Below are 19429 nucleotides of genomic sequence, written 5' to 3'. Positions count from 1 at the left end.
ATACAACCAGACTCTAGCAAACAAGGCAATAAAGGCTAGATTGAGAATAGGAAGTATATTGTAAAGCCTACCTTATTAATATAAATCTTTAGTATCATGGCTATTTCTGTAAACCCATTCTTGCCTGTCCTGAGGGAGGTTGCCATAGATCTACTAGTATATATTATACTTTTTGTTGGTAATGTTCAACTAACAACAAATTTAAAATGGAAAAACTTTCTGGCTAGTTCCCTAGACTTTGGATCTGTATGCTACTAGAACTTTAAGTACACAGCTCTCCATTCAAATTCTCAATCGGCAGGAACTAGACGCTATGTGTCCTTGTTGTCTTTCAGCTTAGTGAATATCATTGTGGTTTCACTGTCAGAGATTGGAAAACATCTATTTTTTGTTTCATTATTATTCTTTGTAGCATGCAATAGTGATTTCTGTCAACTGATGCAGTTCCAGAGAACAGAGGTGAAACTATAGAGTTGGAGGTATATGACTGTAAAGGAGATGGAGGAATAGCATTAGCTATGTACAATACTGATGAGGTATGTAGTCCTGTCTTTTATGAAAAATATAATTTCCTATTCTAATTCTAATTGAGAAAAACTCAAATATTCAATTATGATTAATTATTTCTATGTACTATATTCATGCATTTGCTAATGCATCAATGACAATAGCTTATGAGAAGAAATGGCCACTTTACTTGAGTACTAAAAACACAATTTTTAAAAAATATGATGGAAGGTATGTTTTCAAATCAATACAAGGATTGATGATCTTATTTTTACCTTTTTCTCTAACACACCTTACTTCCCATGTTATCATTCTTTATGATTCTCTAGCTTAAGGATCCTCATATTCTCGGAGATTCTTCTTATATGTGACTTAAATTGGTAGGTTTAAAGATATCTTCCAGGAGGTATATGAGGCCAGTTGGAAAGCTAAATATGATGCAGCAGGAATCTGGTTGGTTTTGTTTCTTAGCACAATAATATGAAGATTGCAATGTTGATTATCTTGATTCTGTCAGGCACACAATAACTTCTTTCAATGATTGATTCATGAACAGGTATGAGCATAGGCTTATTGATCAAACCAGCAACTTAATTCACACTACTATTCATCTTTGTAACATTTTAAAACAAAATCAAGGATCTTTGGATAGTGATCTATACTATTATAATAGATTTAGTGTTTGAATAATGTTACTTTAAGCCACTGTATCATCAAATGTACGATCCCTCAAAGTGACCAGTGATTTGATGATAGGCTATTTGGAAGAAATGTCAAACTTATTTGCATTTCTGGTAATGGAGTCTTTGATAATAGCTAAGTGACTTTTGTATGTTTAGTCTTTGAGTTGTTCCTTTCCTATCACATCTGATGCATGCCTTGGATTTCTACACAATTTATGAACAACCCTGCTAATGACGTTTCATGAAGTTCACATTTCATATTGCAAGTTTTTTCAGTAATTGTCACAAATCTTTAAGTTGTGGATGTCTAGGTTAGTCCCTAGAATCTAGTTATGAAGTTGTATTCGTGAGAGGCACATTTGTGAAGGAAAATCAGCTTTCTGATTTTTAATTTATCATTTATGAAATTGATCAATTTGTTGTTGTTAATAAATTTTGTGGATAAAGAAGGGATTAATGGAAGCTTGATGGTCTACATCATCATATATTATGGCACAGGTTGGGACCAAGGACTTCTGGGAATGTGTGTTGGAGAGAAACGCAAATTGAAGATAACTTCCAAATTGGGTTATGGAGATCATGGATCTCCTCCCAAGATCCCAGGTATGAAGTTAGTTGCATGTTTAGTCACATTTTGATGGCAATACTTTTATATAATCTTGATATAGAATATAAGCTTCCCATATTTTTTCTAATAGAAGATCATTGTACTTCCAACTCATACTTCACAGCAAGAGATTTGTGAAATGCAAAAACTAATCAAGATGCAAGAATACCTGTTTAGTTTACAATTGCTATTGCTGTTGAATTTTGTGCACAAATATCAATAGCTAACGATACCAAGCCTCCACAATCCATTATAGATGTTCAAAACTTGATTTTGGATTCAATTGTGGTTCAAATTTTTTTTATTGAATCCAGAACTAGAATTTAACAAATATTAATTTTGTTTTACTACACATACACACAATGGGCAAGAGTAACCATTTATTTTTGTAGGATTTACAATTTGTGTTGCTGTTGAGTTTCGTGCACAAATATGAATAGTGACTTTGATATATATATATAATTACACACATACAAATTGTGAGACACAAAAACTTATAAAGATGCAACAACTACTGAAGCTAGGTATGAAGAATATGACACTGATATATTTTTTACTAAGGAATTAGATGTTGTGAATTCCAAATATGTCACTGCCTAGACTTTCTAAATGTTTTCTTTTGTACCTAGTTCCAATAACTCAATGTAACATCAAAATCTCTAGTCATTTTGACACAGGTTTTACTGTACTCCTGTACAATAAAAGTGGTTAGGTTGGGCAATAGCTTTGTGGCTTTGACCAACATCTACATGATAGTGTATCCACTAACTTCTTTTAGATCTGATAAGCATTCATCCTAAGAATGATCTAGATTCACTTCTAGTATCTTCTCTGTGTTTAATTTCTTTTACTGCTTTTACGTCAGGGCAAAACTAGATGAAAATCCAAGACTACTTGAATTTTTAGAGAAGCTAGAAGCTACCTGTGTAGGAACTATTGAGACAGGGAAAATGACAAAAGATTATTTAGGATATTTATAAGGCGTGGCAGAATATCTTTTATTTTGTTTGGACTAATACAATAATATTTGACATTTTGAAGTGTCTATTTGTATTTTTTTATTATAAATATAGGATGCATACATCTCCTTGTAAAAGCTGATGATAGAGATGAAATTAATTAAGAAATAAGTCATAAAGGGCTTCATTTGAAGCATCATGAGCAAATGCTCATAGTTTCGTGACTGAATGCTTCGTTGAAGTCTTTGTTTTAGTTTTTTTTAATTTCAAGATATAAACATCTCGTTGTGAAAGCCGATGGTAGAGAGAAAAATAATTAAGAAGCAAGTCATAATCAGCTACATTTGAAGCATCGTGATCAAATGCTCATAGCTTTGTGATTGAATGCAACAATAGGTTCTATGTTTTTTTGCTAAGAAAAACAATCATTTATCACTTTGTATGTGCTTCCATGTAATATATTAATAATATCTTTTATCAGTGTGCTTTTGTAGTATCTGTCAAACTATTGATGCTACTCACAAACCGAGTAAAACAAAGGAATACTGTGACATGTTTAATCTAGGAAATGTTTGTGAGGTATGTAACAAACTAGGAACTATGATGGTCATTTAATTTTTCCTAGAGAGAAGCACTTGCCACAGGCCATATTAGCAGCCAAGGATTTAGTTCTGAGTAAATGGTTACACAAAGTTAGAGTGTTATTTAAATTTAATTAGATATAAATTAATATTCTTAGCATTCAAATTTCCAACTATCAGTTTAGTTCATTCCTGACGATGATCTGTTGGTGATAATTCAATTCAAAAGGTAATTAATGGAAGACCTAGTTTGTTTGCTCTCGCTTCGACCCATTTTTTATTAACTTGAACAAAGCAATCATGGTAAGGAATGTGAAGAAATCCTCCAACTGAGGTAATATTGTCCTCCAAGAAGCTACGCATTTCTTCTCTAATGATCTCTTCTGCTTTTGGACAAGAGCTTTTATAGAATCCATATGAAAGGCCTAAAACTGGTTCAGGCTTTGGGTAACATACATTAACGAATATGAGACATATAATAATTGAGAACAATGATTTGCAGGTCTTTAATGGTGTCATATTTGGGGAAGCTTAATGGTGCACGATTTTTTTTTGTTTTACTTCTTTCACCATCGCAATTGTGACAAAAATTGCGATGGGGTTGTCGTCGCATCTACAACAACCCCGTCGCAATTGGCGACGGTAACCCCAAAAATTGCGATGGGGTTGTTGTAGATGTGATGGAAACCCCGTTGCAATTGCGACAGAAAACAGGGATTTTGATTTCATAATAAGGTGGCTGCATAGTGACGGATAGGTGTCGTAATTGCGACAGAAAACACAAATTTTGGTTTGGCACAAGGTGGCTGCAAAGCGACGGATAAGTGTCGCAAATGCAATAGCAAGGGGTAGACGTCATAAATTGCGACTAAATAACTACGACGGCTATGTCTGTCATAGTGGCGACACATTGTTGTCGCAATTGCGACACATGGCCATCGCAAATCGATGCCAAATTATTAGTGACAAATCTTCTGTAATTTTCTGGTTCCTTTTTGCTTTCTTCATTAGTCCTTTCTACAAACTCATCAAATTTCACATGTGCACTTTCTATGACTTTGTGAGTAGACAAATTCAAACATCTATATGCCTTACTCTTGCAAGAATATCCCAAAAATATTCCTTCATCACCCTTCACATCAAATTTACCTTTTCTAGATTCTTTCATAATATAACATTTACTTCCAAATACTTTTAGGTAACTTACATTAAGTTTATAGCCATACCATAACTCATAGGGGGTTTTGAATGAGTCCTTCTTTAGTTGTACTTGGTTCAAGGTATGAAGTGTAGTGCTAATAGCTTCCTTCTAGTATTTGATAGAAATGTTCTTTTCAATCATTAAAGTTCTTGCATAGTCCATCATAGATATGTTCCTTCTTTCAGCTATTCCATTTTGCTGGAGAGTTCCAGGGGCTAATACTTTTCTTTTGATTCCCCTTTCAATGCAAAAATTATTGAACTCATGGGAGATGAATTCACCACCTCTATCTAACCTCAAGAATTTTAGTATTTTCCCTATTTCCTTCTCTACTCTGGCCAAATACCATTTAAACTTCTCAAATGCTTCTAATTCCTCTCTCAGATACATGGCAGTCATCATTCTAGAGTAATCATCAACAAAAAGAATGAAGAACTTTTCTCTAGTATAGCTTTCAATTCCAATAGGTCCACACAAATTAGTATGCACAATATCTAAAACTTCTTCAGACTTATAGTTCTTACTTTTAAAGCTAGTCTTTGCCATCTTACCAATCTGACAATTCTTGCATAGACCAACATCAGGCTTCTTTATACTAGGAATGCCTCTAACTTTCCTGAATTTGCTTATTTTTACTAGATTATCAAAGTTCACATGATATAACCTTCTATGCCATAACCAACTTTCTTCAACTTGAGCAATAAAGCATGAACATTCACCAAGTTCAAGATAGAACAAGTTACCTTTTGTTTGTATGCCTAATCCAATCAGCTTTCCTTTGTCATCCAACAGTCTTGCTTTTCCATGCATGAATTCCACTTTGAATCCATTATTGATTAATTGTGCCACACTCAACAGATTGTGTTTTAGTCCTTCAACCCAATAGGCATTATCACATACAAGCTCTTTGGTTAGTGAGATTCTTCCTCTTCCTTTTATGCAACAAAGTTCATTATTACCAAATCTCACACTACCACCATCATAGTCTTCAAAATATTCAAACTTTGTTTTGTAACCAATCATATGATGAGAGCAACCACTATCTATGATCCATGTATCATTTTTTCTCACATGAGAGATAAGTGTCATTTTATCTTCCTCATCATTATCAGATTCATCTTTCATAGCAATGTAAACAATTTCATCTTCACCATCATCAGAATCATTAGAATCCTTAGCCATGAAACATGTTTTCTTACCTTTGTCCTTGAATTATTTGAAATCTTTCTTTTCATTGCACTTGTGACCTTTCTTCTCATCCTTTTTTTCTTGTTTGGGCACCTAGCAACAATATGTCTAATTTCCTCACATAAAAAATAGATTAGAGGAACCTTACCTTTGTATTTTCCTTTGCCTCTAGAATATTTTCTTGCTAGTAGAGCTTCAACCACCTCAAGATCACTGTCAGAACTCTGTTCCGATTCTTCTTCACTTTCTAACTGAGAATCCTTTATCTTCTTGCCCTTTTCTTTAAGTGAAATCTTGGCCTCAAATGCTAATTCAATGTTCTTAGAAGCTAGAACATAGTTGTCATAGTTATCTAGCTCAAATGCAGTCAATCTTCCTACTATGGCTTCTAAATTTATCTTATGATTTTCTTCACATTTTCTTTCTTGAATTGTAGAAACATTAATTGCATAAATGGGAAGTAATGTTCTAAGAACTTTACTTACAACTGTTTCCTCTCAATGTCTCCTCCAGAAGCCTTGATTGCACTGACGACTACTTTGACTCTTTCAACATATTTGGCAATGTTTTCATCCTCATCTGATCAAATCATCCTCTTAGACTTTCTACTTTGGCTCTTCTCACATTGTCATCACCTCCATAGATATCTTTCAATTTGTTCCACATTTCAAAGGTAGTTTTATAGTCCTTGACATCATCAAATTCTTCATAGTTTAGGGCAGATGTAATGTCTATCATCATGGTGTTATGATTCTTCTTCTCAGCAATTTCATTGATAGATAGTGTACCAGAAGGAGTTACATATGTTTCATCAAGATATTTCAATCTTGTATCTCCAATGGAAGCTAGATGGAGTCTCATGAGACCTTGCCATGCTGAAAAGTTATCCCTATTAAGCCTTGGAATTTTCCTCTTGTAAGACATCCTGATCTTTAGCTTAGATCCTTGAAATCCTTCCTATAAGCACCAAAAGCTCTAATACCAATTGTTGGAAATATAGATGGAGTAATTGAAGGGGGGGTGAGGGGGTGAATCAGTTACCACTAAAAGAAATCCACAAATCCCTTAGATGTCTTATAAACTTAGTTATTGCTATCACTTGGTAGCCACACAAAAAAATGATGTAACTTGGTAGATGTATGTTAACTTATTACTGATCTTTAAGCATTCACAAAGATTTAACATGCATGCATAAAAAAAATAACATCAACACAAGAGACACCATATTTAATGTGGAAACCTAATATGGAAAAAACCAACAAGTAACTAGCTATTGATTTTCACTCTTCTGAAGTGAGCCCTGTTAGGAGCCAACTCTATTAAAGGTTACAAAACACACTATTAAGTGTGACCTTGTTAGAGGATTTAATCACCCTCCTAGGAGTGGCTTTGCTAGAGGACTTAAGAATAATTTAGTAGAACTATCCACCTTGTTAGAGGATTTACAAAAATGGTTGTTAAACCAACTTTGTTAGGAGATTTAGGAATCACTACTACAATGATGAAAAAGTAGCAATGAAGTGACCTGAATGAGATTCAAATGAACTTTTTTGTTATAGATCTTTGTTCTACTTCACTAGATCCTCTCTGATCGAACACACTTGAGATGTGACAAAGTCACTTCTCAAATGACCCCATGTGTACTTGAGCAATCTTGGATCACCCAAAAATATTTTTATTTTCAGCCTTTTCTATTTTAATAAGGACTAGTAGACTAGGGGGTTACTATTTTTGGGAACTTACTATTTTTAGTAAGTTTTTCATATGAGCTTGAAATGTCCTAATTTCAGAGGTGGATATTTATCTTAGATATATTAGCCTACCATTTGAATCTTAGTGCCATATCATGTGTTCATGGATTTATTGCACATTTTTGGTTTTTAATTTTGGTAAATAAACTCCACACTCACCATTGGAGGTCTTAGAGTGCTTGGATGAGGTCTAAAAACTTGATGGTTAGGCACTTGTGTGGATTCGAGCCTATAGATCAGGAGTTGGGGCTTCTAAAAAGTGGTTATAATAGTCAATTGGAGCAACGGTTTGAGAGTTATGGCCTTCCAAATTAGTTGGACCAACCAAAATGTTCAAAATAAATGCCAAAAATGTATTTGGCCGATATTATATGTATTGTTAGGATCTTTCGGCCCTACAAATTAAGTTTGAATGTCTAGAACCTTCCTAAGTGGTATAAATTTTCCTATTTAATATATGTTGAAATATTGTCTAGAACAGCTCTGGGTGATAGTTCGTAGCTTTGTCTTGCATATTATTGTAATAAAGATGCCCATGTGGGTTAGCATATTGTAATTTTGAATTCTGTAATTCCATATTTGCGATGATAATAAGAAGCCCATATTTTGTTCTCATAATTATTATTGTTTCTTTGTTTATGTTATGTGTTTATGATATTAAGGGGAGCACCCTTTGTCATAATTTCACATAGACTATTTATCATGTTTTCTCTTAACTTTTTGTCTTCTTCTATCACTCTTTTCTTCAAGTTTAATAACCTATTATATAGGTCTTCTGGGATCTTGCTATGAATGTTGTCAAACTTTTTGTTCCTCAAGATCATGTTTCTTACTATGGAATTGTGTAGTTTCCTTCTATCCAATTATAATACAAGCTATAGCATTTATTCAACTATACAAAATTATCATTATTTATAATCTACATATTTAGGTTTTCTACCTTTGGTTTCCATGCCTACCTTCTTGCTAGTGTTCCTCCCTCTTGTATTGCTTTCTCAATTGGTTTTTCCTCAGTTTCATCCTTTGATTCCTTTGAATCACTAACTTGTAAGGTCTTTCTCCTTTTTCTAGGTCCACAAGAAGTTTGCTTGATCCTTTTCTTTGTAGATGGTGTAGGTTCTTTCTTTATCTTTACCAATCTTTCAAACTTCCTCTATGCAACTGATGGTTCAACCTTTGATTGCCTCCAAGGTTGATCACGTTGACTTCTGATTGGTTGCACTTGTGCCATTGCTACATAGGGGGCACTAGGTGTCTCCACACTAGGTTGTGCAATTATTACTATTGGCAATATGACAATATGATTAGATAGATGTATTGAGAGTTGTGATTTATGGAGACATGTATTCAACATTTCATTTATGCATTTAGAGATAGAAAATTGTCCAAGTATTAGACAATTTGTAACAGCATAGAGAAAGATGTGATGTGTATGGATGACTCATTGAGAGTTATCTTATTCATAGTTAGAAAAATCTCTATGACTCTGTCATGATGATGTGTACTAGTGTAGAGGTGTGTAGAAACAATATGACGTGAGTTATAGTTGAAATACCAATACATGTATTTAACAAAGCATAATAGAGCATAGCAAAGAATTGGATTGTACAACTTGAGAAATTATTTTTGTAACAAAAAAAATACTGTCATGATGAGATGACTACGTGGATATTAATCCATAATTGATTTGATATTATGTCAAGCATGAAGGCTGACTAAGTAGTGAATTATGAATGTACAATGTATAAGGAAAGATCTTAACTTGTGAAGATAAATGCGTTATATATGTATGATCCAAGCGATATTTGTGATTAATGTGAAGTCAATGAGATGATATATGAACTATATCTAATGTATGATCAGAGCAAGTGTGAATTACAATAGATAGAAAGTATTGTATGTATACCTATTCTTCTGAAGAACTAAATTATATAATTGCATGTTAGGGCAGTGGGATCTTCTTGCATACATTGTATCTGTTCTACCAACTCCTAACAGAGTTGAAGCAACTCCTAATAGGGTCGAGGCTTCTAACAAGAACTAGAGACACTATTTTTACTTCATAGACTCCTAACAAGGTCAATATCCTTAACAAGATCCTTTTGTGATGTGAATATCAGGATTTAACTGTGTGATTTTTGAGTCAAACTCGATGACCCATGTTTCATGAGTAGTGATTCAACATGAATCCATCTCTCATGAGAATAAATGGAACACTTAGCACTCATTGGATCTAGGTGATGCTCACAGGGGTGAAGCACCGGGACTTCCCGGGAGGTCACCCATCCCAGTACTACTCCAGCCTGAGCGCGCTTAACTACGGAGTTTCCTCCACAGTTAAACCCAAAGCTTGCAACCCCATTTGCAAGCTTTGGGTTTAACTGTGGAGGAAACTCCGTAGTTAAGCGCGCTCAGGCTGGAGTAGTACTGGGATGGGTGACCTCCCGGGAAGTCCCGGTGCTTCACCCCTGTGAGCATCACCTAGATCCAATGAGTGCTAAGTGTTCCATTTATTCTCATGAGAGATGGATTCATGTTGAATCACTACTCATGAAACATGGGTCATCGAGTTTGACTCAAAAATCACACAGTTAAATCCTGATATTCACATCACAATTTGACTAGCTGTGGAAATCATCTCCTACTTATCAAGATCCTTTTGTTTAGTGAATCATCTTGTGGGTATCATCACCACTAGGGTTTTCCCTTGGCCAGGGTTTCCCTAGTTAACAAATAATAGTGTTATGAGTTCTCTATGTTTATGGTTATATTTACTATTCAGCATTGTTGGTTTACTTTCATATGCAAGTTATAAAGTAGTAATTAACAATATTCAGTTATGGAAAGGGTAAACCCACAATAGTGGGTTACACTTTTTTGGAGGAAGAAATTCTTCCAAAATTGCGAAACTCAGATTTTTTGCCGAAAAACTTTCGATAGAATGTAATCATCTAGTTTCGATAGAAACTATAAAAGTTTCTATCAAAACTACTTTTGATGGCAGTTTCGATCGAAACTAACTATGCAAAAAAAATTTATCCTAAATAGTTTCTATAGAAACTATTTTTTAGTTTCTATCGAAACTATTTTTTACAAGAAAACTCAGCCTTATTAGTTTCGATAGAAACTAACTACAAATAGTTTCTATCGAAAGTATTAAAAAACTAAAGTAGATGGCTTTTACAAAGCCTATAACATTCTTAGTTGTTTTCATGGCTTCTAGGCTCAATTTCTAGGTTTAGATGGAGCACTAAAGACATGTCATTTTCCATGACTCGAGTACTTAGAATGAGCTTTCTAATGAATATGGATTTGATAAATTTTGAATTTTTTTAGTATACATTTTTTTACGTTAATTGAATAGAGGTTCATTATAAAAAATAAACCTATATATTGAACGCTCATGGAAAAATAGTAAATAAGAGAATAAAAATTCTAAAAAATAACTATGGTCTTTGTATTTGAGTCCTCTTTCAATCAAAAAAAAAAAAATTGAAATTGGATAAATATATAATAAGTTACATGTGTCAAAAGCCATGTATGTCCAAATTAGTGTTAAGTCAACTTTAAACTCTGATAAAATATGAAATACTAATGATAAAGACATCAAATCACCTTTGCAGTTTTGGTATGGATGTTAAAAAATTAAATTCGAAAGAATTATATTGATATCTATTGTAGAAAAAAAGTTATGTGTGTCAAAAACAATGTCACTTTTTAAAAATCAGGTTTTTGATAACATAGCAATTTTCTCGGGAGAAAAATTAATTCAATCAAATAAATTAAAAAAAAATATTTAAAAAAATATTTAGAATCTACATAGAAAATCCTAAAGGACTCTAGTTTACTTCATCTTCAAATTCCTAACCGTTAAATGGCAATTCACATCTGAATGTGAAAGTTTTCTTGAAAATTCATAGTTCAGTGTTAGTTTAGGCAAAAAAGTGTAACCCATTATTGTGGGTCCACCCGAAAAAAGTTCATAGAATATTGATTCACCCCCTCCCACCCCCCTCTCTATATTATCTATTCCTAACAATTGGTATTAGAGCATAGTTACTCTAAAGAAGTTTAACATCTTGAATAAGAACCCTATAGATATGGAACAGTTGAAGAAAAACCTTGAACAAGCTTTTGAACGAATTGACCTCCTTATAGAAGAGAGAGATAACTTGAAAGATAGATATGAAGATGCAAAATTCTTCATTGGAAAACTGAAAGACAAGATTGATGATTGAAATCTGGTAAGGAATAATTTTTGCAAACTAGTGATGATGATGAGATAGGAAATCTCCAGAAAGAAAATGATATTTTGAAACATGAACTCAAAATTGTTGAACTTAAGTTGAGTCTTAGGAAAAATGGTAACAAGAATGAACCTAAACTAAAAAGTATGAATGCAAACCTTAGATCCCAATTAAGTCAAGTTACATCTAAACTGGATACTATCAAGATTGAGCATGTCAAATTAGAAAAGTACAATATCATTGTGAAAGGAGAATTGACACAAACTAAGCAACAGTTAGAGAAACTTTATTCTAGTGGTGAGAAAATAGATGAATGATTATTTCACCATAGACCTTCCCATGACAAGAAAGGACTTGGATATCTTATTGGAGATAAATCAGACAAGAAAGTTGAAATCAAAAGAGAACTAGATCTAGTTATTGAATCCCCTAAACAATTTGATCTGAGAAAGGTAGAATCGAGCACATCTACTAAAATATCAAAGGAAGTTGAATTAATTGATTTATTAGTGAAACGTGATGAACCTAAGAAAAAAGAGCAAGTTGATAAACCTAAGAAAGATGAACCACCCAAGGAAGTAAGACATGATTTTAGAGGTAGATGATTCATATGCAATGAAGTTAGACATATGAAAAGAGATTGCATAGGTAAGTCTTTTAAACCTATCACTCATAGGTAAGTCTTTTAAACCTATCACTAATTTATATTGTTATAATTGTCATGGTCATGGACATCAAGCAGTAGATTGTAAGAAACCTAAGTTTGATGGTAATAATGCAAATAGTAGAATGTTTAGGAATGCTAATCCTACAAGTAATGAAAGAGGGAGATCACAGAGTAGATTTAATGATGGAGAGAAATCTAATGAAGAAAAGAACTAGTTTGTGTGTTACAAGTGTAACAATCTTGGACACATTACAAGGAATTGCAGAGCACCTAAAAGTCAAAATGGAACAAATCAGAGAAGAAATGCACCTGTATGTCAGTCATGTAATAATTTTACACACATAGTGAGATATTGCAGAATGGATAGAAGAAACTTCATTAGGAATCCCAACTATAGAAGAAACAACAACATAAATGATAGGAGTGATAATGGAAGTAATAATAGTCACAAGGAAGCAAACAAGGAACATGTTGATGAATTCAAAGAAGCATGTGTGAAGGATAAGGATCCAAAAAGCTCTTATAAAATTTTGCAAGAACAATATTTCGATGCACCTAATGAGACATTGAATTCACATATTGTTTGTGACTCATACTACCTGAATTAAGTAGTTTCAGAAGAAATAGTGCATCAATTGGTCAAAATTGATGTTAGAGAGTGAGTTGGAAATTGCGCAATTAATAGAAGGCAGATGACACAAAAAAGAGCCTATGGTCAAGTGCACAAGTTTAGATATGATTGTAGTAAGAAAGAATTCAAAAAAAAAAATTATTGGTGAACAAAGATAGTATTTGAATTTGTGGCAGATACACATTTAATGCGCAGTGCAATTTGAAATGATTTAAGGATGATAAACAAGATTATGTCTACCATTTTTAATATAAAGTGTCTTGAGAAAATTGAAGAGCGATTTGATAACGAAGTAAAGTGTGAAAAGAAGTTCTTGAAGTGCAAAGTTTCAAAAGCCCTAAAAATGCAATTTTAAGGAATTTTACGAAGCTAAAACTAAGTCTTTCAATGCATATAGTTGAATTGCAATGGCTAGTCAAACTTTTTATGATGTGAAAAGAAGTTCTTGAAGTGCAAAGTTGCGAAAGCCCTAAAAATGCAATTTTAAGGAGTTTTAGGGAGCTAAAACTAAGTTTTTCAGTGCATATAGTTGAATTGCAATGGCTAGTCAGACTTTTTATGATGTATTCAAGAAACACCCATTTATTTCGATTATGGATGACCAATTGGGCACATTTTTGTAAATTCTAGAGAATGTGCTTCATGTCGAAGATGTCATAAGTTATATACATTGTAAGATTGAGAGCATTGGTGATGAAGATATACACAAGGACTTGGGGACTATGTGTAATAATGACCTATCCTTGAAGTCTAAGTATGCACACCTAGATGGCTTGAATCTAGTGAAGTATCCATTTTATATGGAGTTTGACAACCATGAATGGGCTCGAATCATTCTGAGTAGGGTACATGATGATATGTTCTGGTTAGGTGATGTACAAATAGAAATTGAAAATGACCTAATTCACAAGGTCATAGGTTTTAGAAATAAGGGATCCAATCTTGTAAACAAGAAGAATGTAATGAAAATGATTGAGACAAACCTCAACACAAGATTTGATGGAAGGAACATGAGGGTAGATACAATTTAAGACAAAGCAGTGAAATTGTTAAGTAAGATATTAAGGCACAAGTTTAACCATGGCTCAAGGGTTAACTCAGTACCAGCTAGATTTTTACATGCCACTTACATAATATAATTTTAGGGAAGAAAAGTATATCGACATGAGATTATCAGATTGTAGTTGTTAGACAACATTGCAAAAGTGAAGAAGACAAAGAGCACAGTCTTTAGATTTGAGTCCTTACTAACTCATTTGTTTTTCTATGCTAGAAGGAAGTTCCCAAGAGTTAAAAATTGGGATAGCAATGAGTGCACAATGAAATTGGTGACTCAATACTATAGATCTAAGCTGGAAAATGTCAGAGATGATGACATTAATAGAATGATGAAGAGTTTCTAGTCTAAAATGAAATATAGGTATAGAATACCTCCATCCATGGTTAAGAAGTATAAGGATGAAATATGCTTCATGGTGGAAATATATAACACTCAAGTATGGAAGCTATTGTACCAAGGGTTAAGTTCATTGAACCCATGGTACATGAGATGAGCACTGAGCTCATAGAAGGGTATGTGCAAATCATACTCCAATCAAAGAAGGACATAGAGTGCCCTAGATGGGGAACCTATGAAGAAAAAATGAGAATAGTTCATTCTGAACTACATAGCAAAGAGAGTAAGAAGAAAGTGGAGAAATTCATTAATTCCATCCTTAAGGAATCAAGTATGACTAGAGATGAATTCAATGAGGTGAAAGGGATAACACTTGAGATGAAAGCTAGTGGGTAGTCTAAAGTGATATAAGTAACTCCTATTGTGTTATAGGACCTTCAAAAGGTGTAACAATAGCACAACCATGTGTGTGGGCCCCTATTGCACCATATGTAGTAGTTGCATAAGTACAACTAGTGAGGACAAAAAGTGATCAGCCAAGGAGGAAGCCAGAGGTGGAAGCACCTATTGCACATACAAAGTCAAAAATACTGGTGAAAGTTAAGCAAGAACCAACACCATCCACCAAGAAAAGGGTTAAGAAGACCAGAAGTGGACGAGGCAAGAGAAGGAAAATGATGCAAGTAAGTGATTATGAAGAATTAGAAGAAGAAGCTGAAGATAGACCAATGGAGCAAGATGCACACACTAGTAGAATTTTGGCAAATAAATGACTACGTGACTAAAATGTTTAGTCACAAAACTATTTTTTTTAGTCAGATAACAAAAAGTAATCAAATTCTAGTAATATTTTGCAATTTTTAAGTGACTAAATAAATGATTGATTTGGTCATTTAGTAAAATCACAAGGTTAGACAAAGATAAGTGATTAAATAAATGACTAAATAATTGGTCACTAATAATTACTCACCGAACCAAATGACTAAATGAATGATTGGTGAAATTTTTATCACATGTAGTCAAATAATATATGATTATATATAATCTTATATATTATAGTATTATAATAATATTAACATAAACAACTTAACCACTATCACAAAAAACTTCATAATAATACAATAGTATATATTAAAAGTCTATCATATATTGTGTAGAGTATGATCTATAATAATAAATATGTTTTATATGTTAATGCTACATATTAGAGATACTAATGCATATACTTAATTCTTAGAGAGCACATGTTATACTATTATTTTTTTATCGGTAAGAGGCCGAAGCCAAGCTTAATTATTATGTATTATTATTAAATATTATTTGATTAAGCATGAGTAGATTCGAACCGAAGACCTCTTCAATAACAGGCTCACAATTTACCATTGTGTTGTAGGCTCTTGCTTACATGTTATACTATATTATTTATAATATAATAGTTTTATGTTTTACATAATTATAAAAATATAAAATTTATTACCAAATATATGTCAATACAATTTATATAACATATGATTCGGGTATACCTAAATTGTCAAGTAGAAAATATAAAAGAATCAAAAGTTTCATGTCATCCATGTGTGAATCCACAATATGTTTTCAACCATGCAATTGCATGAGTTGACCTTCTATACCAGTTTAGTTTACCAACTATCCACTAAGATGCAATTATTAGCTATTTTCAATTAAAAGTTACTAATTTTAATGAAATAAACATTACTCAATGAGATAAGCCTAAAAATCTTCTCTTTTCATGTTACCTTCACTTCTCTTTTGCTTATGTCCTTCCATGGAAGGTGTTAGTTAGAGTTCCATTGGAGAAAAATGGAGAGGGAACCATTAAAGAGGTTTATTCTTAATAGTGAGTAAATTTCTACAATCTATACGAATTTTTCTAAAATCAATTGTGTTAATTTATTTTATTTTATTTTTTAAATTTAAATCAACATTTGAAATCATACTATGTGATCCATCATAAGAACAAAACATAAAGCAACAACTAAAAAAGATTTACTCTTATGATTTATAGTTTTAAAAAAAAAATTATTTCAAATCATGACCTTTAGTTTTCATTTATTAGGTAAGTAAATGGGAAAGCACTCATTTTGATGAAGAATTTAGGGAAGGATAAAGGGATGATCTTCAATAGGTTATCTTATAGTTCTTTAAAGAAATTTATTAGAGAATACTATTGCATCTATTAGATGCAATTAAAAACTATAAAATATATTAGTTTAATCAATAAGATTCAAGTATTTTTTTAGGTTTTAAGTTTTTTATAAAGTTTGAACATTTTTATTATTTTTTGAAATGGAAAAATGTAATTTAACTGAAATCTTATCGGCTCTCACTAATAATAGTAAGGGAGAAAATTAATTTTTGAAACCAAAAAATTAGGAAAAATTTAAAGCTCTAACTTTTAGCATTAATTGTGCAATTAATATGATAACAAATATGATAAAAGATGATGTGAGACTACATTTACTTTATCATTTCAAGAATTTCACAATTTAAATTCTTTATGAAGTTTGAACATTTTTATGTCATTTTTTGAAAAACAAGAATAGTATTTAATTGAAATCTTCTTGGGTCCTACTAAATAGTAATGGAGAAATTTAATTTTTAAAACTAATAATCAATGAAAATTTAAAATTTTAACTTTTTGTATTAATTGTGCAATTAATATAATTATTATAAAAGATATGTCACACCACACTTTACTCCACCATTAGTCAAATTAATAATAATAGAATGTACTAACTCATAAATTTTAATTTATTTTGTCTTTAAAGCATTATCTTTTAAAAGAATTAAAAGTAATTAAAAACTAAATAATGTAACAATGAATTTTTAAAATGGTAGTTATTGTACGTACAATTATGTTTATTGTTTATGTATTTAAAATTTAAAATATCTTATATCATTTTTGGGTGTCAAGTTGTCGATTAAATTTATTTTCTTAATAAATAAAAATAGTGTATAAAGATGACAATTAATTGTAATTTGTTTAATAATAAATAATTATTTGATGTTAAATATTTGTAAAAAAAAATATTTTTGTTCTGTAATTTTCAATTTCTCTAGTTTTTTAATCATATAATTCTTTCTTTTAGGATGAACAATTGGTTTCTAATTTCTTACATTGCAAACATGCTAAAAATAAAATAGAATTTATTGTACTATAGCCTCTAAGACAAAAAGAATAAGCAATTTAAATTGTGGATATCTTTTCTATATGTAGAATTTAGTTATAACATGCTTATGCTTTTGTTAGGGTTTTGGTTGGTATTGTTTAACCTTGCACAAGATCTAAATGATCCATTTGTTCACAACACATTACAAGACATTTATGACAACTTTATAATTGCATTCAAACTAATATTCTAGAAATTTTATTTATTATCTCAAGACTTCTTATGGAAAAAGCAATAATGCAAAAAATGTGTTGCCTTGTAATGTATGCAATATTTTTTTTAGTGAAATTGAACAACATTTATTGAGGGCTTATGAAGACGTTTCCCAGTCTCAAAACTCTTGAAGTTAAAGAATTCTATTTTGTTCTAAAATTCTTATACAGTTTTGAGTTTTCTACGACAGAGTTTAGATTTACCCATTTTTTAAAATTAAATCATGTCATTAGACATTTATAATGCTCTAAATTTCTTCTCTTCATATATTTATAGAGTATAGCAGCTTATTTTAAGAAACCACAATTGATTGTGATAAATTTCAAAGTAGACCGAAAGTATGACCCATTTTTTCTTGTTTTATAATTAAAAAAATTAATATTTTTGTTGTTTAGTTATTCTACAAAAGCATTCCCAACACCAAATTCATTACAATATGAAAAGTAATCCTTGTATTAGTTTGAGCATGCCATACAGTATCATTTATTATCTAGTCCTCTTAACCAATTTTAGAGCGTGTTGTAATTTTTTTTGTAAAGGCATTGATGTTAAAATTCTAATGACACAAAGAAGTAATTTTGCACTTGGTAAGAGCTACAACTTATCAACTCACATTCAACTACAAACATTAATGCAAAATGTAATTGTCTATGTTTCTCCACTATCTTTAGTTCTTAAGTTCTATATACAATTACAATTAATTTCAATACGGTTTAAAGATCATTCAACCTCTAAAAGATCAAAGGATATAAAGAATGTTGTTCTAATACATTTTGCATTCCTTCAAATTAAAAAGTTTATTCCTCCATCTCAGCCCTTTATTGCCACACTCTACAATACTATAATCATGATACATATGGCAGGAACTTTGATGCTCTGTGTCTCTTGTTTCAAATGGATATTGTTCAACTTTTGAACTCATATTAAATTAATAATAAAATAATGTCAATGGGCCCTTGGTCTACTGGTGAAGTTGAATGGCTCACAAAGAGCCCACCAGGGATCAAATCTTGTTGAGTGCAAAGCCCAAAGACATCATAAGGAATGAGATTGGGATCATGACCCAGGCAAATTTAGTAGTTGTTTGTAGATGACCTCCATTCAAAAATAATAATGATAAAATAACACCCTTGCGCCAAATTCAAAGCTTTCTCAAGCACGAAAGTAATTGTGTGCCAAGTAATACAAAGCTTGCCCATAATCATAGTTGAATTAACAATAGACAAAAATAATAATGATAAAATAACACCCTTGCGCCAAATTCAAAGCTTTCTCAAGCACGAAAGTAATTGTGTGCCAAGTAATACAAAGCTTGCCCATAATCATAGTTGAATTAACAATCTATTGAAGTTCAAGACCAAGGATTCACAAGGAGCAAGTATCAAATCAAGTTTCAAATATTTTATACATGCATCTACATTCTGTAAATCTTGAATTGTAAGGTTTTCCATAAATTTATGTAGCTCATTTTTGTAGATGGCTTAGCATATCTCAAAGGATCTAATGGCACTCTCTACTGGGTTTAAATGACTTCTAAAAACAAATTCAATGGGCATTGTATCCATAATCATTGGCAAGCTTGGCTTAGATAGGCTTACCTCATTCCG

This window comes from Cupressus sempervirens, chromosome 5 (genome assembly GCF_028749045.1).
Source record: "Cupressus sempervirens isolate cs-2001-9-10 chromosome 5, ASM2874904v1, whole genome shotgun sequence".
NCBI classification, from domain to species: domain Eukaryota; kingdom Viridiplantae; phylum Streptophyta; class Pinopsida; order Cupressales; family Cupressaceae; genus Cupressus; species Cupressus sempervirens.
Note: the sequence above shows the minus strand (reverse complement) of the source record.